Below are 18,637 nucleotides of genomic sequence, written 5' to 3' on the forward strand. Positions count from 1 at the left end.
AGACTACCATACAATCTACAAATATTACTACCACTTAATCTACCACTACAAAATGGCAAACCATCTCTCAATTAATGGTTACACAACTAAAACTATTTATTTACCCAAAAGTCGCCCTCACTCGGACTTCTAACCTTGTGATTGCATATCACCAACTTCTTGGCCCATCTCACTATCAATGGGTCACAACACTTTAACAAATACTGCTACTCGGGTGGAAATAAAGTTCCAATATTCTACTACACATCATTACCTTATGCATGACATCTGCAAAAAGATTTTTTAAAGGGGATTGAATACACTTCGTACCTCAGGCTTAAAAGCACAATTTCATAGGGACAAAGGCGTATGCTAGAATCAATACACCTTGAAGCACTAATGGACTCCTCTCAAGTCCTTGTACAATCTCATAACTTTTATGCATAACTTAATCAGGGAGAGCCACCTCGCTAGGGGTGCTAGACTTTTAGACTTGTATTGCCTAGACAATAAGGCATGGACTATTAATTTAGAGCAGGAAAGGAATTTGGGTAACTTTCTTATAGACGATGTTGTAGCAAAAATTGGAGTCTGAAAGAATAAGAAACAACTACTAAATGCCCGGTAGCCTCCTGACTATAAGTGTGGTACACAACACACCTATAAGAAAGACTCTACTAGACATGATTTTCCAGACACCCTGGGACCATGAACTATACTCTAATACCAAGTTTTTCACGATCCTAACCCGGGTCATGGCCGTGATGAGCATCCTGAACCACGAAGGCCCGGACGCTATTCTATATCCAGTAATCATGCATGCATAATATTCACAATAATACAAGAGAAATGCAAAAATAAAAAAATGAAATCATGGTCATGCACTGATTTCAACTTAACAATATGAAATTAAATCAATAAGTATCTAGAAAAAATCCATCTCAGTCTGCAAAATCTCTAATACATCAGAATATACTAACTTGCCTAAAACTGGGACAAGGACCCCAGTAGGACCTAAAACAAAAATGAAATAATAATATTCTAAAAATAGGCCTTCCAAAATAAATAAGGCTCACCGACTACACACCTCTGTCTGATAAATCTATGACTTAGCGGGACCTCTGGATTGAGCCTCATACCCTGAAATATACAGGGAAATACAAACATACTGGTATGCAGAGCAATCCAAAATAATGTCCTTATATATATATAACATAGATGAGAGCAAGTCTAAAGTATCATGTATGATATAATTAAAAACACATGGGCAATTTCAATGATCTTAAAATGATTTTGAGAATGCAGTTGTAATCTTTGTATTACTTTTGAGTTAGGTGGTAGCCCTACCATTCTATAACCCCGTGGGCTATATGGATTCAGCCCTTGACTCGGCAGACAAGCCCCCAACCTAAGTTTCCTGCAAGAGTTGGAGTTTCTGATTCTAATTCTAATACACCACAGGGCACTAGGTCAGTGTATAATCACTCTTTGGGATACAACCACCCACATCGGCAAAACACGATTTTGGGCAATGAGTTTTCTAAACTCATACCTTCTTTGAGTAACTACCTAACATCTCTTGAGCCCATTTTAAACCTTTTCTGATCAATCATCATTCAAAACTAACTTTCTAAAAATATAAGTGAATTCTGACTTCTATTATGTTTAGAACCTGTTATGGTATTATCTGTGTTGGTATCGTCAGACCAAGACTTGTAAGTCATATTTTTTAGCCGGAAAAATATCATAGTAAAGTCTCTTCTTTAAAGAATATGGTTTGGACCACCATACTTCTAATAATTTATGAAAATTCATACATCAAAACATTTATTAAATTATGCAAAGATCACTCTTTTCAACATTTCAACAAACATGTGGTGGTCATGAAGTTTGTGACAAAATATGCAACTCTTTCTCTATGTATCTTCAACATTTATCAACATGTAAAAGCACCCTCTCCTCAATTCAAAACCATAATCAAGTCATAAACAATAATCAAGACATTTGTATCATGCTTCTCTAAATGCAATTTAAATAGCTCATAACGTACGAAAACAAAAGGCTTAGTAACAAGAGAGGGGTTATAATTGTTCATGCTCTCAATTAAACATTAAATCTCAATTTCATACGTACGTATATACTAGTACAAATCAATTTAGGGGAAAAGCCTCAAGACCAAAACAATAATATCATTTAAAGAGTTCATAATGCATAATTACAAATCCAAATTCCAAAACCCCTTTATAAATTCATGATCTTTATAACTTTAAACCTTATTCAATGTGTTTTAAATAAGCCCAGGTAGTTTAGGAAAACCCCACATACCTTAGATTACAAGGTTTAAAGAGGAGAACTGAAATCTTGAGTTGTTCCTTGGAAATCTTGGACTTAAGAGTTTGATTCTTGATCTTGAAGGAAACGCTAGTTTTTACCTTTTCTTGAGAGTTAGAGGATTGAGATGTTCTTAAAACTGATAATAGTTGAGTGAATAATGTTTACGATGTAATTTAATTCATGGGAAAGGTTTTTGGAGTGAGGTAGTCTGTTGCACTAAAGATATCGCTATGCCCGATGCCTGGAGAAGGGCCCCACCACAAGGGTGCATCGTATGCAACCTTACCTTGCATTTCTGCCAAATGATGTTTCCAAGGCTTGAACCCATGATCTCCTTGTCACATGACAGCAACTTTACCGGTTACTACAAGGAAATGAAAAAAATACCCCTAAGGAAATAAAAAAAAATCATAGAATTATATCAGTTGACGACTAAGGTTGATAGGCCGTCACTCAGCTGATAGGCCGTCACCTAGGTCGTCAGTTTTGGAATGAATTTTACAATTTTCTGCCCTAGGCTGACGACTAGGGATGATAGGCCATCACCTTGTTGATAGGTCATCATCCTCGTCGTCACATTTTGGCAGACAAACACTTCAAAGTAAAATGAACATAACTTTCTACTCCAATATCGAATTAAGGTGAAACCAGTTGCATTGGAAAAAAGACTCATAGACCTTTCATTTGATATGAAGTAGGCCCTATAACTTATTATATACAAGAATTTATGATCAAAGGAAGTTGACCCAAGTTTAGACGTTCACTAAAACTTAATCGATAGAAGAGTTTTCAACTCGATTTTGAGTTAGGGGACTTTTGTGACCTCAATTCATAGTAAAAGGTATTCGCACACTATAGGATTGATCATCATACATATATTAACAAACAATCATTGGGTTTTGGTCTATACACATAAGAAGGACGGTTCAAACTTTAGCCCAAAAGTGCGGGATGTTACAATGGGGGTGACACTAAGGGCTCTTTGCCATGTGTTTTGAGATATGACTATAGACTCTAAAATTTGCCACCACCATCGTGTAAAAAGATTGAATTTTGGTTTTGAATTTGCGTTCGACCAATGGATGCAGATTTTGGAAAACTTCTAGAGTTTCATTTTTTTATTTTAAAGTGAACAACCACATATATTTTGAAAATTGATCAACAAATAACACATAAATCACTACAAAGGATTTGCAGGGTCTTATTACTTCGCAATGAATTTTCTGAGAAAGTCAACCCATGCATTTTATTTGAATAGCAATAATTACAAATGGAGCTAGCTTGGGGATCTGAAACAGGAACGGAAAAGTTATTCAACATAGTATCTAAAATGCGGCGATTAGGATGGCCTAAATACCGATGCCACGAGTGAAGTGGAATAGCCACATTGCATTTAGAAGAATGATATGTATAGCCCGGTGGCCACTCATACAACCCATCTTTATTCTGCCCCTGAACTAGAGACGCCCCCGTTCTCAGATCCTTCACAAGATAACGGGAAGGAAAAAATTCAATTGAGGAATGATTATCAAGGCAAAAGTTAGAAACAGAAATAAGCTTTTTTTTAATGATAGGGGAGCATAAGGTATTGAGAAGTTTGAAATGATGATTTGAAGAACTTATGTTAGTGTTACCAGTATGGGATATTGGAATGGTGTTACCATTATCCATAGCTATCTCCTCGGTGTCGTGGTAGTCATGTACGCTGGCTAGGCTTTAAGTATAAGATGCAATATGATGAACGGCTCCAGTATTTACAATCCAAGGGGTCTGTTGAGAAGGAAAATGAGCAGCAAAGTTTTCTCGGCTTGCTGATGGTTATGTGACTGCGATCTGCACACTTTAGCGGAATTACTACGCGATCATATAGTTGGCAGCGAAGGTTTTTGTCAAAGGGCTTCTGTTGGTTCTTTCTTTGTGGGTGTTGTGCTTGCCGTTGCTTATGGTTGTTAGGAGGGTTTACACCTGGATGGCGGTTGCTGAAGTAATTATTGTGGCCCTGGTAAGAAGGAGTTGAGCTTGTCTTTTGTGCTACAACAGTAGTAGTAGGAGTTGATAGCGGCTTCTTATCTTCTTCATATTTTAGGAAAAACTCATAATCTAGAAGCTTTTCGTAAAGCTCTTCATATGAAATAGTAGAATCATGAACACGAATTGCAGTAGAGAGTTCTCAAAAGTCAGATCCAAGTCGACTGAGGATTTTCACAATGAGTTCTGGGTTTGATACCGTGCACCAGCAGTTGGAAGTTCATCACAAAGTGATCGAATTTGATGAAGATAATCTATGACTGGACGAGAATCTTTAGAGAGGTGGGCCAGTATGCAGTATGCAAAGCACCCCAGGAAGCTTTGGCGGAGACTGCAACAGAAACAGTGGGGACAAGCGTAGGATCAACATAGGCCGATATAGCATTTTGAATTAGCTGATACCAAAGAACGAACTCAGGGTTATCAACATCTTGATTGTTCTGAGAGAAGGTGCAAGTGGGGGCAGGGATGGAGCCATGAGATTCCCATAAAGACTATGACCACGCATAAGCAGTGAAACTTGAGAAATTGTGACTGCCCATTAATTTTATAGGCATTTGGGTAACTTGATTGAATTGAACAATAGTGATGGCATTCTTGATTCCATCACCATTGTTCATAGAAATCTTAGAGGCCATTTGTGCGAGTAAGAAGAAAAGTACCATAAAGAGATAGAGAGTAGATGATGGGAAAATAATCGTATGTTATTAATCGTATGACAACTATTTAAAAAGTATATACAAGACCTATATCCACAAGGATACACTTGACAGTTACAACTATAACAACTCTACAACAACTAGGTGTCTAGTAATTATGCGTTATTAATATTCATATAGTTAATTCCTATAAGAAGTTTTAAAAAGTTCATTTTCAAGAGGAATAATTTGGTTTTAGTTATTAAATTTACAAGTTCCCCCTTTTGCAACAATAATATTAAGAGGAAACAGTGAGATTTATTGCAACCATCTAGCATTTCTGAAAACAGAATCATGCACAAATCAATTTGAAACAAACAACTGATTTTGAACAACAGATTCCAAAAACTTGCTCGACATTCATGAAGTTGAATCTTGATCTTCTACAGCATCCCTACAACATCTTTCATGTTTTTCCTTCTTGTCGGATATTCAGCACAACAATCTAATGCCACATTCATGATTGATGCCACTACATCTAGCTCCTTCTGTAAGCCTTTACCCGTTGGTGTAACCAAGTTGGCATCTACGACGTCCATTACTACATCTGGAAGTGAATAACTCACCCATTGCTTCAAGCTAAGATCGCCCCCAAACTCATTTGGCTTTCTCCTAGTAAACGTTTCCAGCAACATGATCCCATAACTATAGACATCACATTTTGTTGAGACAAACCCATCCAATCCATATTCTGCAGTCAAACAATTAATTTAAACATGAAATATAAGCTTTCTTAGTGGAAAAAGAAATAGAAAAAAATCAATGTTCAAATGCAGAAAAGAAACGTACCCAGTGCAATATACCCCAATGTTGCAAAAGTTTTAGTGTATAAATCACTCTAATCTTCACCAAGTAGTTTTGAAATGCCAAAGTCACTTAGGTGGGCAACCATGTTCTCATCCAGCAAGACGTTACTAGGTTTTATATCACAGTGGATCATTATGCTTAGTCTCTGCCTGGTATTGAGGAAGTAGTTGTGCGAATACAAATATTTCTCAAGACTTCAGTAGGCATATACTCAAGAACTAAAGTCTTGAAATCAAGATTGGAACAACTAGTAATGACTTTTATAAGATTCCTATGGTGAAGGCTACGCAAAACTTCACATTCCGTATCAATGGCACATCCAGTAGCAGATTGAACACTTTAACAGCAACGACAATTCGACTTTTGAGAATGCCTTTGTAAACAGAGTTAAAACATCAAGAATCAATCAGATTACTCTCACTAAGATCATCCGTTGCTTGGAGTAGTTCATAGTATGAAATTCTCTCTTGTTATGGTAGAATCGGCTAGTTAAGGAACTCTTTTACCTCTTCTATACCTTATCCATATAAACATAAAAATGATAGGAGCAAATGTTTTGCGGAGAAATTTTGACTTATTGAGAGAGAGTCACCACTTAATTTTGAAAAGGAATTAAGAAACCTTTATAAAAGTTACTTCAAACGATTCAAAACAGAAATATCGTTTTAAGTTAGAGATTCTGAGTAAGTGCTTCTTATTAACGTTTTAGGAAGGTGTTAGGCACCAAAAATGTCCGCTAACTAGCAGTTATCCAGACTGTTTGAAAATCGTCTTTGATTAACCTTAAAAAAAGTTGATTTATGAGAAGAAAGGCGATTTTAGGACTATTTTAATGTTTTTGCAAACCAGTTTTTAGCGACTTGACTAGGGATTTAACTAAGTTCACAAGACACGTAAAGCAAACAAACATAACGAAAAAGGGGGAAGGGAGAAAGGATGGTATTTAGGCCATTGGGCCCAAATTAATGAGACCTGGTCTAATTGAGCTTTCGACCCATTTCAACTGTCCTAGTCTAGTTTTTGAGCCTTTGGCTCGAGTATCGCTCCACATGTATTAAGTACAAATTTGGCTTCGAGGCCTAATTAAATGAATAATGAAAAGAAATAAATAAAGACAACAACAAACAACTAAGTAAATAAGCAAAACGAATGCAAAAGAATGAGACTTTCAATTCCCTTGGCCGTTTCAACAATGCCTTTTAACTCTTTTCTTTTTTCTGCGACTCCTTGCATTCAGTTATACCATGAGATTCACTTTTGGACTTGGTCTCGGAGTAATGGGCCTCGACGGCCCCTGTCAGTAAGCAAAATGGGGGGGGGGGGGGGGGAGTTCGTTTGGAACTCGAATGTATCCACATGCAAAGAAAACATGAAAGGATTAATATATGTTCAGACATGGGTAAAGACTAGACATATTGAATGAATTATCAATAATGTTAAATCATGAAAGAAACAATATGGATGTTGATCAAGTACTAAAACATTATTATTGACGTTGGGCAAACCACAGGAAAATATAGGCTAAAAAGTTACGATTTAGCATTATGCAGAAAATAAATGCACAAAGATTTCTATTGATGTTAAACCATATGTGGAAAACAAGAATGACTGCAGAAGGATTACTATTAATTTAACAATATGCAGGAAGTTACTATTATTATTTTAAACAGAATGCTAACAAAAGAAGACAAAAAATAAGAAAATTTTAGTGGAATATTTAGTCATAGCAAAACATTTTAGACACAACCTTAAAGAAGAGGAGAAAGAAAGAAGCAAACTATTTGAATGATCGAATATTCCATCCTCTCTTTGAAAATTAGTAACCCAGGTAGATTACATGTCCCCAAGGGAGTCAATCTTCAAGCCTGGAAAAAGATTTCGACTTAAACAAGGCATAGGCAGAATCATGCAACCCAAATCATCTTAGCGGAACAAAATCATGCAAACTACTGAGAAAGTACAACTTGCTTAATTTTGTTAATGTGGTTGACGAACTAGGTGAGCTCGCACCGGAGGCATAATTTATTATTGGGATTATCACACGTAAAACCCATTTATTCATTATTACATTAATATCATTGTATCATGGCCCATGCTATTGATTTTATAAAGGAGGAAAGATAGAGAGAAGGATGTAAACAGCAAACAAAGCGGGCAACCAGCACACAAATAAAAAGGGAGAAGCACGAGAAAGATAGACGACCAATTATTTGATTAAATCTAGATCCAATATAAATTGCTTAAAGCTCTGACTTTGTTTCCCTTATGGAAGATTTTCACAAATTCTTGGAACCACACTATTCATGCAGCAAGCGAATTCACAGGCAAGGAAACCAAACACATATTATCGTAAACCTCATTCATCCTCTCTCTACCCTAGGATTCATAATATTATAGTATTTTAATTACTACTTCTGGGGTAAGATCATAGACAAAAAGTTGCAACGTAACGCATTATTCATATCAAAACAGGAAGAACATATGAATACAATTCTGACTCGTATTGATCGAAATAAAATGTGGCATGAATCATTTGGAAGCAGTCCACCACTTTTGTCAAAACGGGGGAAAACATTTAAATTGTTTGAACATGGATAGACATACTATAAATACAACAAGACATGATGGAATCTCGGGTTAATTAATGAAATATCACCTAAGAGGGGCTAATCTCCCTGAGCCCTATTGAACTAGCTACCAATTACGTCGAGAGTGAAACTAGGCAGGAGAACAGATAATCAAGTCCAGAACACCTTACAGTATGCAGGTCATCAAAACTAAAGTGGAATATAATATGAGGTTTACACCATTACCACAGAAATTTTTGGGTCATGATAACAAACATAAATGAGACACACTGCTTTGTGACATAAAATAGTGGATAATCAGCCTCACCGACCTGAAGCAGGGAACTTATTCAAGACATCTAAATGGAAAACCACAACGTGAATCACTTAATTCAGCAAAAATACATAACAGCCACGAGCAAAACAATTCCTAAGGCCATCATAGCCATTTACAGCAAGCAATCCCATCATCATTCTCGACTACTTCTGAACAGATAAGTAATTTTATGGAGATAGGAGATGAGGCAGAAAATGATGGTATTAAAAAGAAGAAAATGTGTTTAACTCTTTCGGGGCAGCGAACGGGATGATGAGCTATCAGTAAACTTATCGTCGCTACTGGAGTCTCGCAACATCGACCACCAATAGCGCGTCTTCTGGCTTTTCTCTTAAAGATTTCAGAAACCACTTTAAAAAAAAAATCACCTTGAATTTAGAACTCTCGAATTTCCTTTGAGTTTCACCAAAAATTACTTCAAACCTTTGAACTCAAAAAATTTTGAAACCTCAAGTTTTCATCCTAAACTTTCAAACCCTTTAAAGAAAAGAAAGAAAAATTTCTAAACCTCCCAAAAATTTCAAATACCACCTCATTTTCCCTATCCAAAAAGAGAAGAAGCCCCCCTTCTCCTGAACAGTGACCCCATGAGGTCTTTATATAGAAGATAGAATTGGGTATTTTAGGGATTTTTGAAACAGGATGTTTTGAATTTAAAACCAAAAGGATCCTCTGGCTCACCAATCGTATTTTGAAATTGAGAAAGTTTAGGGGAATGGATTTTCTTCAACCAATGGAAAAGGGGCACATGTGTACCTTTATGGTACAATCCTAACAACCGGGAACGGATTCTTGATAGCTAGGTTCTTTTGAAACGTTGAGGGCTGCCACCTAGCCTCTTTTTAGAAGATTCTTGGGCAGGATTTTTGCTAAAACTATCGTTGTTGTCATAACCTTGGGTTGTTTCATGATGAACTCGGGTCAGTTCGGGCATGGGTAGCCAGGTCAGAGATGGTCGGGGTCGGGTTATTGGTGATAGAGCTGTACGCATGGTTTCTGTGCATGGGTGTACGTTGTAGGTATGCTGGTCGTTGTTGATTAAAGGAGGAGGGGAATTAAGAGTTGGGCTGGGTCGAAAGATTTTTTAGGATGGGGAGGACTGGTGATGGCAAAACTGGGCCTGTAGTGATGTTATCTACTGAAAGAGAAACAAATAAGTGGGAAATGGGCTGATGGTTTGGTCTTATTGGAACGGCTTGGTTTATTGGAGTGGGCTGGTTTGGTTGGGAATTGGCCAATTCTATTTAGTTTGTGGCCAAATTTAAATCACTTGGCCAATTGTATTACAATTGTGGCCATTTTGATTTCGATTATGGCCTAACCTAATAGATTGACTAAATTAAATAAAAATTCAAAATGAATTAATACCTCATTTAACCTCGAGCTTCTTGATTCGATAAAATCAAACACATATTTATCCAAATAAAATTATTTTGAGAATAAATTACGTTTAAATCAAGATTCTAATTATTTATTTATTTTTTAAATAATCCTTAATTTAAAGCCCAATTTGATAAAAATATTCATTCAAATGAAATAATTTATACAATATCGTATATGCAAATACGAAAATATATAATTATCACTTAAATGACCAAATTATCCCAAATACCTATTTTAAAATTCCTTTATTTGAAAAAATAATTGTTGTGATTTTATTTAAAAATCGAAGAAAATAGAGATTAAACACAGTTGTGGAGGGCAAAAGTTAGGTGTCAACAACTGCCCCCTCCCTTTAGGTAGGATGGATGCAAGTAATCCTGGGCAAAGGGAGGTTGACGTTGCTAATTTTTGTCCGACCACAAATTTTTATCAGAGAGATGTTGGTTTTCCGCATGAGTTTCATGGAGTTATGGACAAACCTTGGTATCAGGTTTCCTACATATCGCAGGTTTCATGAGAATTCAGGCCACTTGTAGTTCATAAAGCTTGATTTTAAGCACTATTTTCAAAGAATTCACTAGTTATCTCGGTTTTTGAGTTTGATGAAACCGAGAAGCTAGAGATTAAATAGATTTGGGGGAGATTGGAATGCAGTCGAGTTTTCTATATAGAGCCCAACCTACATATCCCCAAGACTTTAGGGAATTAGACTGCTTTTAGTTCGACTCAATCGGATGAAAAGATAGTCTTTTATTTCAGACAAGCTTTGGCTCAGAATGAGTGACAAGTTGATCGAGTTGCGGAAAAGAGGCTTGTAACCTCTTAACCATAAATGTGGGATCTTTCAAATCCATATGCAAGAACTTACCTGGACATAATTTCCAAAACTATAAGTGTGTTGCCACCCGAATTTGAAAGAAAAAGAAAGTTCCCCTTGGTATGAGTTAAGAAAACATCCCATAGGTAAAGCTGAGACCAGAATATCCCAAAATATCCACATGCCTTCTAATATAGGCGTGGTTAGATGGTGGTGGTGATCATCATTTAGCTCGCGTCTAGAAAGTTTGACATTCCTCTCCAGATTATGTCTCATTTTGCTGCTGAGAAAGAGTCCCACGTTGTGCTGTATCCTTTTTGGAGTCGTCCGCACCTGTGGTTTTGATTTGAGATTTTCATCCTTTTGGATGCTCTCGATAATTTCTCACACAAAAATCATTAGTGATCTCAATTCACGAAAGAAGTATATAGTATTTTACCATATCTCCGCGTGAGTTGTTGTATAAAAAGTGATGTTATCCTTTCTTGTACCTATTTGATAAGAAATAAATCATAATAATAGACACAACAACCTCCTTGGTTGTTGTATAATTATGGCATTTGTCAGTTGAATATGTCTTCAAAGTGGGGTGGCCCTTTTGGACACTGGCGATACTTTATGCAGAACGGTCTCTACAACCGTGTAATCTTTTGCTGGAGTGGTAACCCTTTTGGTTACCTATATTACTTGTTGTATGTGGAATGATAACCTCTCTGGTGTTAGCCGATGATCGATATATAAGTTTTTCTAAAATTGCAAATCTTTGGATAATCTTGCATATTATTTGATTGTTGGATACGAGGCGACTTACAGACATCCTTTGAATTTCTAACCTTTAGGTAATCCTTCACTTTATCCGACTTTGGATAAGAGATGGCATACAGATATCACTACAATCGCTAGCTTTCAGGCGTTCCTGCACATATCCGTCCTTGGATGCAATATGACTTATAGATAATCCCTCAAATTGTTAGTCTTTGGGTAATCCTGCATATAATCGATCTTGGATATGATGTGTCTTATAGAGAAACCTTGGACGTATAAATTTGATAATCTTGCATATTCTTCGGTAAGGATTTAGTTGCAACTTATGGATAACCTTTGAACTATCAATTTTTGAGCGATCTTGCACACTATCCGGTTAGGATGTTGTTGTGGCTTACGGATGAACTACAATCTATCAACTCATAGATGATCTTGCACACTATCCTATTTCAAATAATATGACTTATAGATGACCCTCAACTTGTCAATTTCTAGGAAATCTTATATATCATTCATCCTTAGATAGCGACTTCAAGGCGTCCCTTTAAATCATGTACTCTCGATGCGTTCGAATGCTGATTCATAAAATGATGAGATACCCTCGACGCCAGCATTTTTGTCTAGCGCATCAACAAATTTTGAATGATGATGATACCCTTGACGCTAGCTTTTCTGTCTAGCACGCTAGCCTTCTCGACAATGATATACAATGGCCCTCTTGGCAATGACATGCAATGGCCATCTCGGCAATGATATACAATGGTCCTCTTAGCAATGACATGCAATGGCCCTCTCAGCAATGACATGCAATGACCCTCTCGGCAGAGATATGCAATGGCCCTCTCGGCAATGATATGCAATGGCCCTCTTGGTAATGACATGCAATGGCCCTCTCGACAATAATATACAATGGCCTTCTTAGCAATGATATGCAATGGCCCTCTCGGCAATGATATGCAATGGCCCTTGAGGCAATGCCTTGCGGTAATGATATGCAATGGTCCTTGAGGCAACGCCTTGCAGAAATGATATATAATGTCCCTTAAGGCAACGCCTTGTGGAAATGATAGGCAATAGCCCTTGAGGCAACGCCTTGCAGCAATGATATGCAATGGCCCTTAAGGTAATGCCATACGACAATGATATATAACGGCCCTTGAGGCAACGCCTTGCGGCAATGATATGCAATGGCCCTTGAGGCAACGCCTTGCAGTAATGATATGTAATGGCACTTGAGGAAACGCCTTGCAGCAATGATATGCAATGGCCCTTAAGCCAATGCCTTGCCGCAATGATATGTAATGGCCCATAAGGCAATGCCTTGCGGCAATGATATGTAATGGCCCTTGAGGCAATGATATGTAATGGCCTTTGCAGTAATGATATGTAATGGCCCTTGAGGCAATGCCTTGCGGTAATGATATGTAATGGCCCTTGGGGCAATGACATGTAATGGCCTTTGTGGAAATGCCTTGTGGCATTGACATGTAATGGCCCTTGGGGCAATGATATGTAAGGGCCTTTGCGGAAATGATATGTAATGGCCCTTGAGGCAATGCCTTGTGTCAATGATATGTAATGGCCTTTGGGGCAATAATATGTAGGCCTTTGCGGCAATGATATACAATGACCCTTGAGGTAACGCCTTGCGGCAATAATATGTAATAGCCCTTGAGGCAACGCCTTGCAGGAATGATATGTAATGGCCCTTGGGGCAATGATATGTAATGTCCTTTGCAGCAATGCCTTATGGCAATGATATGCAATGGCCCTTGAGGCAACGCCTTGCAGCAATGATAAAAATAATTTTACCTGAGTTGATCTGTCATCGTCTTGCTTTCTACCTGTGCTCAAGGTAGGCGATTAGTAGATACAAAGTCTCTTTTGCTAGCAACTATTTTTAGGAAATTTCTAAATACAATAGTTGTAAAGAAGACTAGGAACTTTTGTTTGTCGCCTATGATCTCAAGAAATGAGATGGACAAATCAAAAGGTCCTCAGTATATAGCTGTTAACCCATTTCTAGGGCTACCCCAAAATACTGTTCTTGGGCATTAATGATCTATTGTGGCTCCATATTTTCTCGGGGATTTTTGAAAGAGACTCTCATTTTTGGGTATTGATCCTTGCATCCACAGAAAAATGATTAGTTTGAATGAAATTACTCCATGTTGAACTTCTTTGATTCTTGATTTGCTCCTTGCCATCTCTTGGGAATTCCGCCATGTTGAGACTTGCACCCTGATGCTCCATCCCAATTGATGTCTAGGAAAGTACTAAATAAATGATTTTGTATGATTTTTGAAAATAGTCTTAAATTTTTAGAAAATAGTTTTGAAAGCTTCTGTAAAACTTTATAAAATCTTTGTCAGTCATGTCATGTACTAGCTCAACGAATGTCTTCCTCTTGGCTTTAACTATATCCGACGGATGATTTGCAAAACTCATGATTATTGTTAGAGGGATTCTTCAAATAATTCTATCATAGACAGAAATTGAGTCTGCCTAGACTTTGTCGTAGCTGGTTACTTTAAAAGCTTGGCCTTAACCTCTGGTGTTGGGGAATTTGAAATATATTCCAGCATTCGGTGGAAATTTTGAGGTCTCTCTCAAAAATTCTGCCCCAGTTTAAAGTTGTTTGAGATGAATTGGGTCTGAAATCTTTGCTGATCTTCACTCTTTGTTGGATGTCGATCTTCTCTTGTGAATTTTTGAGATTCCTTCTCAAAAATTCTGCCCCAGTTTCCATTTCCTGGGTTTATATGACTGAGTCGTCGGGGCGCCTACGTATCCCTTTCTTGGGAATTCAGGTCATCACATAGTTCATACCTACGCTAGGGACATACAAAAGAAATATATAGGTTGACCGAAGCTGACATAGGCCGCCTACGTATCCCTTACTTTGGAATTCAGGTCATCACGTATTTCATATATAAATAAAAACGATAAATTATCCTAAGGGGTTGACCGAAGCCGACATAGGCCGCCTACGTATCCCTTTCTGGGGAATTCAGGTCAAACGTAGTTCGTACATTAAAGAAAGGGACTCTAGACAGTCACACACTAGAAAACAACATTATTACAAAGGTGATTACAAGTAAATTAACTAAATAAACACAAAAGCTAGAATGTCCTTCAAACATAATATCTCTTTACCGCGTCAGAATTGATTGGTTTGGTCTACTCCGTGCCATCCATCTCAGACAAAATCAGAGCTCCTTTAGATAGCACCTTGCGAACTATGTATGGCCCTTGCCAGTTTGGATCGAACTTGCCCTTGTACTCCTCTTGGTGAAGGAATATTCATTTGAGAACCAGTTTCCCCACTTCAAATGCCCGAGCTCTCACCTTCTTGTTAAAGGCATGAACCATCTTGTTTTGGTAAAACTGACCATGTCATACAGTGACTATTCTATTTCATCAATCAACATGAGTTTTTCATAGAGAGAACGAACCCATTCTTTGTTACTTAGTCTAGCTTCCTGAATAATCCTTAGGGAAGGTATTTCAACTTCAGCAGGTATCACAGCTTCATTCCCATAGACAAGTAAATAGTGGGTCGCCCCGGTGGAGGTTCAAACTATTGTGTGATACCCTAGAAAAGTGTAATGTAACATATCATGCCATGATCTATCATTTTCGACCATCTTTCTCAAGATCTTCTTGATATTCTTGTTGGCCGCTTCCACAGCTTCATTCATTTGGGGACGATATGCAGTCGAGTTGCGATGCACAATCTTTAACTGATCACAAATTTCTTTCATCAAGTAACTGTTCAAGTTTGCCCCCTTATCAGTAATGATCGATTCCGGTACTCCAAACCGGTAAATCAAGTTATTCCTAAGAAAATCCGCAACCACTTTCTTAGTGACGACTCTGTACGAAGCCGCTTCGACCTACTTAGTGAAATAATCAATGGCGACCAAAATAAATCTATGCCCATTCAATGCTAATGGCTCTATTCGTCCGATGATATCCATGCCCCAAGCTACAAAAGTCCAAGGCGAATTCGTTGTGTGAAGCTTGTGTGGAGGCATTCGAATCAGATCTTCGTGTATTTGACATTTTAGACATCCCTGCACATACTTACTACAATCATTTTCCATAGTCATCCAGAAGTAATCGGTTCTCAGGATCTTTAAACCCATTCATGTAGGGACCACAAATTCCAGCGTGTGCCTCTTTTATCAATTTATTGGATTCCGCAGCATCGACACATCTTAGGAATCCCAAATCAGGAGTCCTCCTAAAAAGAATTTCCCCACTTGGAAAGTAATTCTTTGCCAAATGCCGGATTGACTTCTTTTTGTTGTTACTATCCTCTTAAGGATATATTCCAGATTCCAAATACCTTTTAATGTCATAGTACCAAGGATTTCCATCAGGCTCCTCTTCCACGTGTACACAATACGCGGGTTGCTCCTTCAAGCTTATTTCCAAAGGATCAATGTAACTCTAATCTGGGTGCTGAATCATGGAAGATATAGTGGCCAAAGCATTAGAAAACTCATTTTGTATCCGTGGGATATGCCTAAAATCAAATTCCTTGAATCTTTCACATAATTCTTGCACCAGCTCCACATAAGGAGTGATCTTGGGATTTTTTACCGCCCATTCTCCCCATACCTGGTGAATCAGCAAATCTGAATCCCCAATGACTAACAATTCATGAACACCTATATCAAGTCCCAATTTGAGACCCAGAATGCATGCCTCATATTCAGCCATGTTATTGGTGCATGGAAAACATAACTTAGCAGTTACCGGATAATGCTGGCCCATTTCTGACACAAAAACTGCTCAAATTCCTGAACCTTTGAAGTTGACTGCCCGATCAAAAAATAGCCTCCATTCGGGGTAAATCTCTGTAATGTCTTCTACTACGAACAAAACTTCCATATATGGAAAGTAAGTTCTAAGTGGATCATATTCCTTATCAACTGGGTTCTCTACCAAATGATATGCTAAGGCTTGCCCCTTGATTGCTTTTTGGGTTACATACACAATGTCAAACTCACTCAGCAACATTTGTTACTTGGAAAGCTTTCCCGTAGGCATGGTCTTTTGGAAAATATACTTTAATGGATCCATTCTCAAAATGAGGTATGTTGTGTAGGATGACAGATAATGCCTCAACTTTTGTGTCGTCCAAGTCAAAGCACAACATGTCCTTTCTACAAGAGTGTAACGGGCTTCATATGGCATGAACTTTTCACTAAAGTAGTAAATGTCTTTCTCTCTCCTACTGGTCTCATCATGTTGTCCGAGGATATATTCGAAAGCATTGTATGAGACTGACAGGTAAAGTAATAATGCAATTCCTTCTCTTGGTGGAACCAAAATCGGTGGTGTAGACAAGTATTTCTTGATGCAGTTAAAAGCTCTCTGATATTCTTCTGTCCACTTGTTCAATGCATTTTTCTTCAACATCTTGAGAATTGGCTCGCATATGACTGTTGACTGCGCGATGAACCTGCTAATGTAATTCAAACAACACATGACACTTATAAGTTCCTTCTTAGTCTTTGGAGGTGGCAAATCCTAAATTGTCTTGATTTTGGAAGGGTCTAACTCGATGCCTCTTCTACTAACTATGAACCCCAGCAACTTCCCTGATAGCACACCAAAAGCACACTTAGCAGGGTTTAATTTTAAACTGTACCTTCTTAATCGATTGAAAAATTTCTCCAGATAAGTTAGATAATTCGAACTCTTGCTGGATTTGATAATTACGTCATCCACGTACACCTCAATCTCTTTATGGATCATATCATGGAAAATCGTCGTCATAGCCCTCATATATGTTGCACCCACATTTTTTAGACCAAACAGCATTCCACTGTAATGATAAACACCCCAGGGTGTAATAAAAGCCATTTTTTCTGCATCTTCCTCATCCATCAATATCTGATGATACCCGGCAAAACAATCAATGAATGATTCCATTTTATGTTTTGCACAGTTATCCATGAGAATGTGGATGTTGGGCAATGGAAAATTATCTTTAGGACTGGCTCAATTCAAGTCTCTATAGTCAATACAAATTCGAATCTTGTCGTCCTTCTTCGGCAAAGGGACGTTGTTGGCCAAGCACGTCGGATATTTTGTGACCGCAACAACATTAGACTGGATTTGTTTTGTCACTTATTCCTTGATCTTTAGACTTAAATATAGCTTAAATTTTCGTATTTTTTGCTTGACTGGATCAAACACTGGATTTATTGGCAACTTATATGACACAATGTCGGTGCTCAACCCTGGCATATCATCTTAGGACCAAGCAAACACGTTGATGTATTCCCGTAACAGGTGGATGAGCTCTTTCCTTTGTGGCACCACCAGGTGGATACTGGCACTTGTCTATTTGATTTCATCGTGATCTCCCAATTTGACTGTTTTAGTTTTCTCCAGATTGGGTTTTTTGCGATTCTCAAATTCCTCCATATCTTCGACTAATCCTTCCTCATCATCGTCCTTCCAATCATCATTGTTCCCCTCATTTTGTTTATTTAAGCTTTGACATGACACGACATTGGCAGATTTTAAGCTACTGTTACTATAATGGTAAAACAAACCAAGTTAGTTGATAACAAGATAATAACAAAATAAATGACTAGGAGTGTTTTCGAAATAATAGAATTTTCTAAATAAATAAAGGTCTTTTCATTGAAATTTGAGAGATAATTACAAAATCGCGGCTCATGACTTGCGCAAATACAAGTCCATGCCTTTTTGAAAGCAGAAAGATACGAAAAGGAAGTTTTGAGATGTAAAAGGTGGATCGCGGGGCCTCCTCTGGATCATCATCAATTTTTAAAACTATCATTAATTGCCCTTTCATCTACCACGATGGGCGACGGGTTATGAGTGGAGCGGAGGTCCAATTTTGCAAGGCCTCCCCTGGTGCAATCTGCTTCACCCC

This window comes from Capsicum annuum, chromosome 4, assembly GCF_002878395.1.
Source record: "Capsicum annuum cultivar UCD-10X-F1 chromosome 4, UCD10Xv1.1, whole genome shotgun sequence".
NCBI classification, from domain to species: domain Eukaryota; kingdom Viridiplantae; phylum Streptophyta; class Magnoliopsida; order Solanales; family Solanaceae; genus Capsicum; species Capsicum annuum.